Consider the following 8,977-nt stretch of genomic DNA (forward strand, 5'->3'; position numbering starts at 1 on the left):
TATTTCCCCAGGTCTAAGGGGAATCCTGAAAAAAGCCTTCAGAGTTTCTTGTCTCAGCAAGTACTTTGGGGTACCCATGGGTGAGATCCTGAGGAACTCCACAACATGTGGTGTGCTTCTAGAGAAGGTATGACCAGATCTGCATACGATTTCCTGATGTCTCATGTGTTCTTTCAAGACACTTAGTTTATCATTTCATCAATCCAAATATTCACCTTTAAATTACTAGAAAATGTTTGTTCCTGAGAAAGCAGAGAGTGCTCTATGTTTATCAGGAACAGGCTGGCTTGTGGAATGTGTATTGCTGTGAGTAAGAACCCTGGAATGAAAATCTGAATCCTTCCTCAAAAGCCTGCTTGCTTGCTTTCCTTTTGTTTGTCGGCTCAGGGAGAACATTGACACCATTTGCTCCGTGCTCCACAGAATTGCTCAGCCCTGCATTACTGTACAAAAAAAATCCTTCATCACAGAAAACTATGTCCCTTCAGTTAGAAGGAGGCAGTAACAGAACCAGCACACAGTTTAAAGAAATACTGCATTATAAACAGGTTGTTACACATCTGAATCTGTAATTTTGAGAATATAGTCTCCTGTTCTTCAGTGAAAGATTAAAGGGAAAGATTCATAGGACTATAACAGGAGGACCAGATAATTAGCATATTTGCATTTGGGAAAGTAACAGTCCTGTGTAGCAATTTAAAACATTTTCCTCAACTAACCCACAACAGAAATTATCAGTCTAAAGGAGCTGTCTGCAGCATTTGTTTCAATCAGCTCCCTTACAGAAAAGTAAACTTCTTAGAAATTTGTCAGTTTACATCAGATCATTTTCAGCTAGGATCAGTCTTCCCGGTGCTTTGTAGGCTGAGACTGTAATCTTGTCAAAAAATTATCAAGAAGCCACAGAAATGATCAAATCTTTAGAAGGAAAGATGTGTCCCAGAGTGGATGGTAAGAACACTTAGTTCCCTGTGACCGCTCCACCTCTTTCAGGAGTTGACTCAAATATTTCTCCTGTTTCACAACTTGACTTTCTGCCGTTGGCTGAGGGCCAGCATTCCAATTAGGCACAAGCTGGAAGACAGCCCGCAGGTCAGTGCCTTTCCCTGGACACCAAAGGCGCTGTTAAGATAAAATCTTAACTGCGTGCTGGCCAAGATTAGACTGCAGCCATCATTTACTCATTTCTTGTCTTTCACACTGTTGCAGCTGGATTTGTACATCTGAAAGTTTGGAGATAATAATGTGTGAAGTCTGAATGAACTTCATGTTGGAAACCACACGGAAGAAGCTCCGTGAGCAGAAGCAGCAAAATTGACAGTGAAAGGATGCTCTTATGCAAAAGATACCTTAGTGGATGGGGTTCACGTGATCAAAATAATTTCCATCTTTACAGCACATTTCTTTGTCTAAGCACTAGGAAGCATTGCAAACAACTTACACAACTGCCATTGGCAGTAAGAAAGCAGCATTATTCTCGTATTACAGGTGGCAATATTGAGAGATTAAGCCACAGAAAACAGTGATAGAGCTGGGACTGGATACTCCGAATATCAGTTAATCAACCCTTGTCCACAGCTTGAAGTCACATTTTCACTGAACTGAGCCATGCAGGTCCTCACATAGACTCCATGAACTGACCGCATCTGTAAAACAATAAAACAACATGATCCCTGCCTAGTAGATAGGGAATTAAAGTGCAAATATATTTTGTCACACAGGAAGTTTATGGAAAAGGCAGGAACTGAACCAGATGTTCGAAGATCTGGCCCAGTGCCTTAAGCACAAAATAATGCTTTTAACTCATAAAAGTGCTCTAGAAAAAAGCTGCTTTTTCTCACCTTTTATGATCTGGTTTAGTACAGAGAATAGAGAAAGATCAAGAAGTATGCTGTTAACCCAAAGCCTACTCTGTGATAAGAGAACATGCTTTGATGACTGTGGAATGTTATTTTGCTTTTACTTAAATCAGAGGGGGGGAAAAAAAAAGAAAAAAGTGTCTGTTTTGTGGAGACAATTTCCAGACTTGGATCTGCTTTCCTCCTTTCCCTCTGTAAACTCCTTTTTGCTTTGATACGTCTTTTCCAAAATTACTCAGGGTTGACCCATATGGATGGTACTGGATAAACTGCCTAAGCTGATTGTCAAACACCGTGAATTGTTGTGAAAACTTGGTAGGGCAACCACATGGCTCCATTATCTACACTTCCCAGCCTGCACTGGGAAGAAATCTGTTTTAAAAGCTTTGTTTCTCTAGAATGTGTAAATAAATTTGACTAGAGCAGCTGTGCAGAGGAATACTGTTGTGCTGTCATCTCCTCACCCCTCTGGATGCAACCTGGCCCTGATAATTAGCCTTGGCTCCAATGGGAACAGAAGTGTGCTGACTAAACAATTGTTCCTGTTACCCGGGTTTCCTACTGTGCTGAGAGTTCTTTGCTTTAATTTCATTAACTGCCTTAAAGCTCCGTCATGTGCAAAATGTCATCTTTTTTTTCCAACCGAATCTGCATGAAGGTAAATGCAATTGTTTAACAGCCTAGTTAGTGGGGTGAAGTGAACAAAGAGCCACATGACAGGTTCTTCATGTGAATGAGTGCCAATTCAAATCTATTTAACTACTGTAAATTGATTTGAAGGCAGCACCAGATGTGCCACTAGATTTCCATTTATTCCTCACAGAAAGTCAATGAAATAGATGTCCTCTGGAAATCATCCCAGGGAAGCAGATGTGATGTGTTTATCGAGGCTTTGACCACAGACCAATCCTTGAAGCTTCAGATAGGAGCTGAGGGTGCTCAGCATCTCCCCGGAGACTCCCAGCATAATGGTAGGCCACAGTCTAAGCAGAACCTGCTTTGTGTAATACGACATAGATTCAAAAAGTCTTTTGAGTAATTCTGTGAATGAAAGACTAAAATCAAATTAGATATTTAAACCATAATAATCCTTTCCTACTGAACCTGGGTAAGACTACTTTGCTTCAATGATCGACACCGTAATTCTCCAGTTCAATTTTCTCTTCCTTTGACAAGTTCATTTCCTGTGGTCGTTTTCTAAGATCTCAACATTTACAGGAAATCTAACTCTCTAACACACCCTCAGTTGGAGAGAGTTTCCACTGCTCACAGAAAGGTACTGAAAGGTACAAAAGTTCAGACATACTCAGCTGCAGATGAGCTCACCCTCACCAGCTCTTTGCAGCTGATTATAATAAAAACATCACCTCCCATGTGAGCAGCTCTCACCATTGAAAAGCAATAATGTCATCTCCGGTGGGATCCTGGATGACATACAGCTAGTATTAAAATACAGATATTTCTCCAGATTTCCCTGCAGCCTGTAATTTCTTTTAGTGGAAGGACTATGTGATTGAGCAGAGTTTAAAGAGGGCAAAGGAATAAACACTGTATTAATAGTGAAGGGAAAAAAGAAAAGATGACCACCTTAGTAACACAGATTGTAGTCTGGCAGTTGGGGTAAACACATGGGACTGCACTGATAATAAGACTTGATTTTTATTCTTATTTATTATATAGGAAAGTGTATGGCTTTGAATAAAAGAAGTTGCTATTAACATTTATTCATTCAAGCTAAAAATGTTATTATCAGGTCTGATCAAATAGTGCATGGAAATATTAGTTTTATTGGGCATTTGATCAAGCCATCAGAGGATTTAGATGAGCATCTGTAATACAAGAAATTTGCCTGTGCAAGAATTCTATTTCCAAGAAATATCACAAACTTCTAAATTCTACTGTGCCTGGTGGCCTCAAGGAAGAGCAGAGGCATTCCTATGGAAAGAATAAAGGGCAAAAGACTTGCTGAGCAGCTGTCCCTGCTCATTATAAATGGGCGATTACTTGCCTAGCATTTAATTTGTGGCATTCTTTTCTTCCTTTCTAGAAAAAAAGACCATCATATTATGCATATCTGTCATGAAAGAGGAGATGAAATACTGTTACTCACAAACAAAAGAATTCAGATATCCTAAGGAACATCAGATAAGGATTACAATATACCCCAGACTTCGCCTGAGACAACCAAAGCCATAGGGAGGCTGTGCAATTTCCAGACGCTCCTCTCAGCTAGATTCCATCACCAGGCAGGGAGATGTGTTGTAATAAAAATGTAATTTCATCCCTCCCGGTTTTAAGAAGCTATCTCCCATCTCTCTGAGTAGGCAGTATTTACATAAAGCTAATAAAGGAATCTCTTCAGAAATATCCCACCCAACCTAGAGAGTCTAAATGCAATAAACATTGTCGGTAAATATTCATATTGAGGTGGATTCTTTTTGTATACAGACAACAGATTTTCAAAATAAAGGATACTGTTATTTTAACAGAGCAAGAGGAATTGCTAGCATTGCAGGCTAATCAGTGCATTGGAAATTGCTGAGTAGGTATCACTTCATCTTTGCAAAACCCAAACAGACCTTAGAATGTGTATTAGCTGCTGACAGTTTCAATAACTTCCCTGAAGCCATTTATAGCTTTTCCCAGCTCTTTATTATTTCTCCGAAGAGACATCACTGGACTAAGTGGGCCAGAGAAGATGCATAATTTACAATGTACCATCTATCATGATGTTAGGATTACTTGTAAGAGGCTACAGAAAGTGCAAAGTGGGCCTACACTTGACACACAGCTCAAAATAGGAGAAGGAGAGATGAGGAATTTGGAAGGAATTCTTCCAGGTACATTACTGCTGCCCATATCATCAATGCTGAGGCAACACTTACCAGGGTGCTTTAGAGATACACATGGCTCTGAGAATTGGCCATCATTGGTAACAGCCTGAAAGATCAACCGGAGAAACTAAGATTTGCCAGTGCTCAGAAAGGCTGGGCTAAACCCTCTGTGCTAATGCTCCACAAGCCCTCAGTAATGTGCATCCACTCTAAAACTATGTCTATTACACTTCTTCTCCATAGATAAAATACTCTTATCAAACATATTCCTTTATGCCCAAATAATACCGTACTCTGTTTTAAAATGATACTTACTGGTCATGCCACAAACTGCTACAATGTCCTGCTGCAACATGGTTGTGTGTGGTAAATATCTGCCTTCAACTGCTGTTGTATATATTGCTTTGACTTATGCTAGGGTATGTGTTGGATTGGCTTGAATACCAATAATTCACCATATGGCACTCTGTCAAAGTGCATTGGCTTGTGTGAAGTTGGTCTTGTTTCTGTGTTTCATTCTCCAAGAGTGTTCTGACCCAACTAGAACGGAAACCTTATTTGTACTTAAGGTAACTAATTCCCTAAACTGTTCTACAGTAAATAATTATGATTTTTGATTCTGTATAGTTCTTAATTTGCCATCTGGTACTTTTTAAAAGAAAAATAGCTGGCATGTATGTACACAATCAATTTAGTATGGTTTCCAAAAATGTTTAGCTTTGGTCTAACTTAATGCTAGTCATGTCTGAAAACCCCACCTGCCATGAATTACTTGTGCTCTTTCCTGCTTGTAGAAGAGGCACATAGTCTGAGGAGGAGGAAAGCTAGCCAAAAATGTCTGGAGACACAATTATGACTGGAACATAAAAGTTAAGATGACATATTTCTAAGCAAACAAATTACTGGTAGGAATTTTTCATTTGTTACACTTCTTTCTTATATTCTTAAGGAAGAGCTGACAACCCCCACTCCCCCACCCCAAAAGACAACAACCCAGAATCCACAAAGAACTATCAATGAAAGATGAATATCACTACAAGATGTCAGACCTAATGCTCAGTGCCCATGAGGTCTTCATACACCTCACTAATTGAAAATAGCATGCCAAATCCAAAGTCACAGAATGACATGGCCCAGCATTAGCAAGAACACAGTAGGCAACTCTAAAGGTGAATCTTTCCCAAACCAGCCAGATGCATTCCCTTACCAGGTAAGAATGCAAAAAGGCTGAACCTTGAAAGGCCGTAAAGCCTTGGGACAGGAAACATGTGCATATGTCTCAGGAAACTGAAGGCTCTTTGAGCACAAAACTCAATTTTAAAAGGTCATAAGTAACCTAACTTGTGGTTCAGGAGAGAAGTACAACAAAGTAGGAGGAATGATGTTACCTCAAGAGTTACAGATCTATCTGGTGGAAGAAACTGATTATAATCTTTATCTATAATCTCCCATTTTGTTGGCCAGACCTGGACTTTTTGTAAGGCTTAACAAAGCTCTGCCTAGCTGCTAAAGCAGAAGTACTACAGCTCCTAAGCTAGGAAAGCTTCCTTATCTATAACTGCTTCTTGCCTTGAAGGTGTTGACTACAGTTTTGAATTTCTGGGAATAAAAGAGGGGAGCAGACTTTTTTTCAGGTCACAGAACAGTCCATTTGACAGAAAGAATGATTTTAAAACCAATCTTTTCATTAAAGCAGCCTGACACTCTTGTCACTCTAAGAAAACCCACAACTTAAACAGGACTCATGCAAGCAGAGAGATAAGAGTACTGCCCAGGCTATATACAAAGGAAAACTTAAACGTTTCTGTGCATCATTTTTCTTCAGATTCTGAGCTGGTGTGCAGTGGGTGAGTGTCAGGATACAGCAAAGGCCAGCTGTTCCCTAAAGGCTGGGGAGCTGGGAGCCAAGCATGATAACAAGGACAATAGGGCAGGGGCCTTATCAGCCCCATCAGCCCAGTGAGCTGAGCGGGGCCAGCCTGGGCATGGCAGCCAGGGACAGCCCAGAGCAGGATCATACATTGGCATGAGGTAGGTCTGAGGAACACAACCCAGAACTAATGAAAAAGCTGAAATAAGGAGGGGTTTAGAGCAATTCACGGCATCTTATGAATTAGGCAGTAAATAAGCTCTGCTGGTCAATCCCTAGGTAGAAATGAAGCAGCAGCCACCTCCTGTGATTATCCACTGTGAACAGCAGTGCAGAATCTGCAGCTTATCTCCTTGTCAGGATTCTCTCTACCTGTCTGCATGGGCCATATTTGTTTAAGGTAAGATAAAATATATTTTAGGACAAGGACCCTCTTTTTCTGTGTGCTTTCTAAGGCTGGTGCAGTTCCGTGATTCCCATCTTGGTCAGTCCATGGAAAAGCAACATTAAACAAAAAGCAAACTGCGGGCAACACAGCATGTTCGTCTGCCTGTCAGGCTCATATTTAAAGTCTGTTATTGTCTGTGTCTGTGAGAAATGTTAGAGGGTCTCCCAGGTAAAAGAGTCTCTTGAGCCAAGGAACCAGCGCCAGGACAAGAGGGAATGGCCTCAAGCTGCGCCAGGGCAGGGTCAGACTGGCTCTTAGGAAGGATTTCTTTGCAGAAGGGGTTGTTGGGCGTTGGAATGGGCTGCCCAGGGCAGGGGGGGAGTCCCCATCCCTGGAGGGGTTGAAGAGTCGGGTTGACCCAGCGCTGAGGGATCTGGTGGAGTTGGGAACGGTCAGTGTGAGGTTCATGGTTGGACTGGAGGAGCTTCAAGGGCTTTTCCAACCCAGATGATTCTGGGATTCTGTGAAGAAAACAGGCACCACAGCAGCTTTGTGAGTAGGGTCATCATTAGATATTTCTGCCAGTGATAAAACATATGCTTAAATTTTATTTTACTGCAAAACATTCAGTAATAAGACCAGGTATTCCGCTTGAAAAAGGTAGGGAGGAAACTTCCGTTGCCTTTAGTTGTTGGGTGAAGAAAGGAGGGAAAAGCAGAGCAGTTTGTAGTGAGACAATAGTTAGGCTAGTGCTGCTCTCTGCTGGTGAAGAACACACATTGCGCTATCAGTGCCTGGGTACCTGTGTAAGAGATGCTTGAACGAACGGTATGCGAGCTATTTTAATAAATTTTAAATTAAACGAAAGCTGTAATAGCTATACAAACTAATATACTGTCACTATTAAAATTAAATGCTTATCACTGAACTTTTGTGTGTGTCTAAAAACTTGATTTCATCTTCAGACTTCCGTTGGTTCAAGTAAATCCAGAACTTTAATGTAAACTTTCTGCCATTACTGTATAGGCAGGAAAATGTTTCCCACTGGCAGTAATTCTTCTTGTTCCTTTCTTTCTTTTTTTATAGAATTTTCACTTAAATAGGAGTTTAAATGGTCTGAATTGTAGCTGCAAATTTAGAGGCCATATTGAAGAATGCTTGAAAATGGGGTCCCAGAGGTTTACTTTAGGAATGGCTAAAATCATTCTCACTTGCTCTTTAAAACAACAAAACAAAAAAGTGCTGCTCTATTTATTATATGACACAGGTACTTCCAACTACTTAAAGATGGATAGTTATAGAATCATAGAATAGTTTGGGTTGGAAGGGACCTTTAAAGGTCATCTAGTCCAACCCCCCTGCCATGGGCAGGGACATCTTCAACTAGATCAGGTTGCTCAGAGCCCCGTCCAACCTGGCCTTGAATGTTTCCTGGGATGGGGCACCCACCACCTCTCTGGGCAGCCTGTGCCAGTGTTTCACCACCCTCATTGTAAAAAATGTAGTTTCAGATCCTAGAAATTCAGTCTTACTTAAGGTGAGGATAAAAAGATAAATATAACACTCAGAATTTAATCTTGGGTAAAATAATAACTGAGTTTCTGTCTCACAGAGCCATGGCTGAACTAGGTGACAGGCAAAGATAAGAGCATTAGCACTTTTGATTTATGTAGCAAAGTGGCCAATAATTTCTTACTATCTTTTCCTGTAAATCTCAAACCATGTCAAATGTCTGGAAATGGCCATGATGGTTTGTTTCAGCCTGCCCCCTGCCCCCTGTCCCCTTGGGTGGGAGGCACACAGGGAAGAAGGGGCTGGGAAGAGGGACACACTGCCCAGAGCCATCAGCCTCTGCAGCATTTGGGGTAGCCCCGTACAGAATTGTGGAAGGACCGAGCACTTCCTGATCTTGCCACCCCTTCCATCTGCACACCGGGTGTTTCTGCCAGGACCACAGCCCAGCAGAACGCTGCAGGCATACCAGGATGGGGGAACCTTGTGTTATGTGCCTGGAGCCCCTGGAGGA

Source organism: Strix uralensis, chromosome 2 (genome assembly GCF_047716275.1).
Source record: "Strix uralensis isolate ZFMK-TIS-50842 chromosome 2, bStrUra1, whole genome shotgun sequence".
NCBI classification, from domain to species: domain Eukaryota; kingdom Metazoa; phylum Chordata; class Aves; order Strigiformes; family Strigidae; genus Strix; species Strix uralensis.